Source organism: Olea europaea, unplaced genomic scaffold (assembly GCF_002742605.1).
Source record: "Olea europaea var. sylvestris unplaced genomic scaffold, O_europaea_v1 scaffold1836, whole genome shotgun sequence".
NCBI classification, from domain to species: Eukaryota; Viridiplantae; Streptophyta; class Magnoliopsida; order Lamiales; family Oleaceae; genus Olea; species Olea europaea.
This window is the reverse complement of record NW_019236129.1, coordinates 29,911-36,711: the sequence shown is the minus strand read 5'-3', so window position 1 is coordinate 36,711 and position 6,801 is coordinate 29,911.

Below are 6,801 nucleotides of genomic sequence, written 5' to 3'. Positions count from 1 at the left end.
ATGGTGAAAAATAACAAAAGTGAGTTTAAAAGTTCACCTGAAGAAAATATTTGGACTATAATAGGAAAATCGAAGATCGAAGAGCTCAATAAGAATAACTTCTGTCTTCAAAATATGAGGCTAGTCCATTTCATGAACTCAAGAAGCACATGGACAAGAACGTCAACATAAGTAACATTTCTAACTTTATAGCCATTACTTCTATGAATTGTTTTATAGTTATTTTGTTTGTATTAAAATTTACTACATGTACAATACATAACAAACAAAATTTTCATATCCTTCCAGATGTTATAGGTGTAGATATAGACATTCGACAAAAATGAATGATCTAAACTTACTTCGGTGTAGAAGCTTGTCTTTAGGACGTTATATTAATAGATAAATGTTTTAGATAATGATGCTGACCCTATGAGACACGTTTGTCGAACGAGAATGTGTTGCCATTGTTGAAAAACTAGCAACCAGACCTGTCATATGGGCTACAAATCTTAAAGTTTCTTCGTTCAATGGTAAGTTCAATATAATCATACCATTTATTTACGATAAAATTACAATAAAAGAATGCAGACACATATTAGTTATGATTCATTTTTTTGTAGGAATTACACTCTTGACTAAAATCAACAGCAGTATCTTCATTAATGCTGAATTATTAGCTATTGTAGATTATAAAAAATGGTTTTGAAACATACCTAAATAACTTCTTCATTTTTCCACCTCCATAAAAAATTTAAATACAAAAACTATGTTCTACATGTAATTGTATAATTCTTTCATGTAGGATGATAGCAAACAAAGAAAAACTTGACAAACTTGCTGAAGATAAACCATTTGCCCACCAAAACTGTCACCTCTAGCTGAAAATAAATTAATGCCAATTGTTGAATTACTGGAAGTCTATCTAGGGATATTTTCTCAACTGCTTCATTCAATACTACATTGCATAAATACATTGTTACTATATTCTTTAATAAACATTATGAAAACACCCAACAATTTTTACTCTTACTATTTTCATAATTTACTAACACATACATTTTTTCAGAGAACAAATTCTATTGGATCAAGGCCCATTGGAGAATTATTGTAACACACAAAAATTTTGGTATATGTCTCACAGTAATTGTAAAAAAGCATCCAATGCAGACCTAGGACAAATTTACAAATGTCGCTTTTGCAAGTATGATGCAAGAGTAGTACCAAGATAAATCAAACCTTTGAACATAAATTTAAATATTTACAAACATCAGTACTCTATCCAAACAATACACAATACCTAATTGAAAACAATTCATCCATAGAGCAAATGCTTTTCTGGAGGGGGGGCATGAACATGACCTCCAAAAAGCAGTGATGCAACAAATGAATATAATAAATGAAAGCAATAAATGAGGAAGTACTACTTCCCTATACAATAAAGAATAGCCTAAATTACGAACCTCTGAAACCGGGCAATCCATGTCTGTCGATCCGCACTATCGCCCTAATATGTCGAGGCAGTTCTAGTGGTCCATACTCTAGATAGCGCCGATGATTCCAGCCTTCTGTAGCAAGAGAATCAGTAACCTGGTTGCCTTCTCTGTAGATGTGTGAAACCGTGTCTCTATCGAAGTAGATGAGGTCTCTGATCTGTCTAAGAATACCCTGAATCAACCATGGTCCTCCACCTTTGGTAATGCAGTGAATAGCCAGTGTTGAATCTGCCTCGAGCCAGATAGCTGAAATCCCAAGTCCTCTGGCCAATAGAAGCCCATCTAGTATGGCTCTGAGTTTAGCTTCCAAAATGAAACATGGGCCATACGATGCTGAGAATGCCCTGATACATCCGTTAGTTTTATTAATATGCCCTCACTTATGCGGAGGAATACCGTTGTTACATGTGGAACATTGAAAGCAATAAATGAGGAAGTACTACTTCCTTTACAAAGAAAGCAAATGATAAATAATAAATGTAAAGCAGTAAACAAGGAAGTACTACTTCTTTTATAGTAAGCACTAAAACAACTAAAGAGTAAAAAATCAAAATCTAATGTTGGGTAGTCCATATCTGTCAATTTGTACAAGTGCCCTAATATGTCGAGGTAGGTCAACTTGTCCAAAAACTTGATATCGTCGATGATCCTAGCCCTTTGCAGCAAGAGTATCTACAATCTGGTTCTTCTCTCTGTAGATGTGTGAAATTGTGCCTCTGTTGAAGGATATGATATCTATGATCTGTCTGAGATGCCCTGAATAGCCCATGGTCCTTCGTCTCTAGTGATGCAGTGGATGGCCGTATTAGATTTTGACTCTATCCAAATGCCTGAGAGTCCAAGTTTCTTGGCCAATAGTATCCCATCCAGTAAAGCTTTGATCTCGGCCTTTAGAATGAAACATGGGTCGTACGATGCTGATGCAGCATTCGGTGTGATCCCTAATGATGCTCCCACCACTCATAATTCCATTTTTAACGCATCCATTGGTGTTGATCTTGTATGATCCCATAGATGGAGTACGCCAAACAACCATAAGAGGTGTTGGTGGGGAAATAAAAGTCATACGAATTCCAAAGAGTGATGCAAGTGTCAAGTCCCCTCGCCAGTGCACAGCTCTAAAAAGTCCTTCTGTATGAAGAAAAGAAATGATGCGATAGACTCTCTAAATGATACATCTGGCCAACATGCAGATCCCCCGTGTTTCACATCATTAATCTCAATCCATGAAACCAGAATATCAGTAGAGGAATGATAGTGTGAATGTGTCCTTTCCTAATATACTGCCAAGATTACCTCCATCTTTGGAACCTCTGTCTAACACCCTCTCTTGATCTCATAGGTATTTGAAAGATGTCCTCAAAGTGCTGCCATACCTGAATGGAGATGCTACTGCCAGTTAAGATAAGATGATGGTCTCAATCTCACGACAGCACTGACAACGAGAAGCCAAATGATACTCAATCCTCCTCTGAATAACCATATCTACTGGAATGAGATCCTGCCATAGTCTTTAGTAGAAGAATGAGACAGTGGTAGGCAAAATGGAGCTCTACAGTAATTGATACGAGTCTTGAGATTGACGAGTTGATTGAACTAGTTGCCATGCTGATTTGGTAGCAAAGCTACCATTCGATGTGGCCCTCTAAACAATACGATCTGGGGCATCTTCACATAAAGGTATCGCCCCAATCTGCTCCATCATGGGAGGGGGAAGAGCCAGTAATTATCTTTCAAAATCCCACCCAGTGTCATCAAAAAAATCATGCACCCTGGCAAATGTATGCTGCTTGTATATGAATAGGGATGCCAACGTAGACTCGCCTATCTAACAATCATGCCAAAAGAAAATCTGACCGGCTCTAAGGTGCCAAGCAACATGTGGCTCTGTTCATGGCCTTACCGATTTCAGCATCTTCCGGGTGGGAGAGGCTAACTGGGAAGCTGCTGCAAGTGAAGGGTATATCCCCATGCAATACTTGTCTAGTAAGATTGGCCCAAAGCGATCTCTAAGAGCGGAACAACCACCAAAGTTTCATAGAGAAGGTATCCACCATATCCCGTAATCTCCTCAAGCCCAGACCACCCTCATCAGTAGGAAGGCAAATCTCCTTCCAACTCCTTTAATGTAAACGTCGTGCCTGATCCGTAGAATCCCATAAGATTCTTACAAAGATGCTCTCAAGTTTCTTTAGGATAGCCTTAGGAGGCTGCATGATCTCAAGGAGATGTAGTGGTATGGAAGAAAGTACTGATCTCAGCAAGGTAATGCGACCCCCAGGTGATAATAAACGTGAAGCCCAGACTGGGATAAAGTCCCTGACCTTCTGAATAAGGTCATCATAAATGAAACTTTTTTGATCCCTTTAAATAAAGAGACCCCCAGATAAGTGAAAGGCTATTGATGTTGTCAAAATCTCCAATCGTCCGATCTTACTAGTAGATGCTCGTCTGGGTAATATAAGTTTGCTCTTGTCCCTATTCACCAAATGACACTCCGAATGCACCGCCTGATCATGTCAATCCAAATATGATCAAATCCAAATGCCTCCAGTATAGAATAGATAAAGCCCCAATCCATGCGATCGTATCCCTTAGCCATATCTAGCTTTAGCATAGTGTTATCCCCTCGCACTCTATCATCCAAGGTATGGATCCTGTACCTCATGAATCGAAAGGGGATGGTTTATATCGGAACAAATGGCGTCCAAAGCCTGTAGAGAAGCAGATAAAAGGTTCTGGTAGAATGCAACGATCGAAGCCTGAATATCAGTAGGAGTAACTAAAACTTCCCCTGCATGTGTCCTGATGGACCTAATACGCAATCTAATCCATCGATCTTGAACCATCGCATGGAAATATCGGATATTGTGATATCCTTTACATATCCAACGTAACTGGCCTTTTGCTTCCAAAAACCCTCCTCAATAGATAATGTTCGGTTCAAAACTGCTTGAGCATGATGTAGCAAATCGCGATGCTTCGGTGTAAGGTCCTTATTATATAATATCTCAGCTTCATCAACCCTATCCTCAGCATCTCGCGCTCGTTGGAAAATATTTCCAAATGCACGTCGATTCCACCAACGTAGTCCCTATTTCAGCTTGAAGAACTTCTCTCAAAAAACATCCATCCCTGTGAGATGAGTAAGAAATGACCGCTTCTTGGAGACAAATGCTAAGAAGTCATGATGCTTGGTCTAAACATTGAGGAATCTAAATGGTCTAGGCCGCAATTTGTCATTAGAAATCCATTGAAATAGTAAAGGAGAATGATCAGATGAAGTCCGATTCAAGTGTCTCACTATAGGCTGTTGACAAAAGGCTACAGCTGTAAAATTAATGAGTACCCTATCCAGTCTCTTTCTAACCTTACCATTGGTCCAAGTATATCGATTTCCAATGAAACTTGCATCCTCTAGACCACATTCTAACATCATATCAGAGAAAACAGTAGTGCCTCGATCATAAGTATTATGACAAATACGCTCTCCATCATGTGTAATAACATTAAAGTCTCTCCCAACTAGCTAAAGACCGTCTATATTAAGGAAGATGTGGTGAAGATCGACCCACAAATCTCTCTTGCTAGCAGCATCACATGAAGCATAGACTGGAGTTAAATAGATAGGACGTGCTAGTCTGGGGTTCTCAACTCTAACGTGAAGAAACTGGGGATGATCAACAGTAATAGTAATATTAGTCCCCAAATTCTAGAAAAACCAGATCTTATTCAATTTATTTTGAGCTCTCGTGCCAAAGCGCAGATAACGTCGAATGTATGCAAAACTATGTTGAAGAACAAAAGGTTCCAATATAACCAGAAGATAAACCTGATGAACCTGTATAAGTTTCTTCTGGTGTCAATGAGTAGCTACACTAGCTACACCTCTCACATTCCAAATGATGGCACTCATAGGGATGGAAAATGTGAGGAGGTATCATGTGACTGACTCCTAGTAATCCTTCTGCTCGGGAATAGTGTGTCAGTAGCACGTGGATGTCTCTTCCGAACAACTGGGACAAATCCATCATTCTCTGTCCCCTCAACCAAGCCAACCAAATTATCCGAAGAAGATCTACGGAAGGGTCCCTGCTGGTGAACCTCAATCTGAGATGATCCTTTTATATCTGACTAAGCTGATTGCATAGAAGGAATAGATGCATCCACATTCTGATGACAAATGGGAGGAGAAGAAGTAGAGATGGGTGCCTGAACCCTACTCGATGTCAGACCTGGAATGTAGGCGGCTCTGGTGACTATGTCTACTGGATAACTTGATATCGGTGGCTTCTTCAAGATCTCATCCAACATAGGATCATAGAAACGGAGTGATAGGTGGACTGATAACTTGGATAGGAGCCAAAGGAGTAGTATATGTGTTGGATCTGCTGTATTGATAACAGGCAAGGTTGTAGCAACGGGATGAGCCACTGAAGGATGAGATGGCTGGGTATGAGCATGTGAGCTAGTGCCAGTAGGTAGTGGAACTAGTGTAATGACAGTGGACAAAGAAGACGAAATCTCGACTCCAGGTGTGCTAGCATCATACTGTCTTCCCTGATCTCTCTGAATTGGAATCCATCTCTTAGGAGGCTTAATAACTATTTCATTTCCTTTACCTTTATCCGTGGCCACCTCTACAGTAGGCTAAGGAGTAGGGTCAACATTTGGAGTAGGTGGAGTAGGGCGACAATGCTCCTCAGTATGACCAAAGTGTCTACACCAAATACAGTAATCGGGCTTCTTCTCATACACCATTGTCTACCAATATCCTCCACACTTTTTGCGTTGAATCCAAATCCTATCTAGAAGTTTATATTCCGAATTAACCTTAATGCATACCCGTGGCTCACTAGGTCTTCGTAAATTTGAAGTCACCTCATTAATACGTAGTGGGACTCTAATAGCCTTAGCTAAGGCAAACAAACTACTCTTTGCCCGAAAGTGAATGGGCAGTAATAGAAATGAAACCCAAAAGGGGACAATATGTGTTTCATGCTTATGGTTAGGGCGTCCACTTAAAAACTCGCATGGAATAACCATCGATGGACCAAGAGGGCTTAAGAAACAAGCGTGAGTAATTGTCCTCGTGTGCCAAGTGTATTAAAATATGGGTGGCATCAATAAGCCCTATCATATAATCATCACAAAAACCAAAATTTTGCAAACTATCACGCACCTTAATCATGGAAGGCTTATGAGGGTTTTGGGTTTAGGGTTTAGGGGCTTAGGTTTTTTTATTTTTATTTTTATTATAGTTGAAGGAGGACGGTATCTTCATTTGTTTTATTAATATGCCATCACTTGTGACGGAGGAATACCG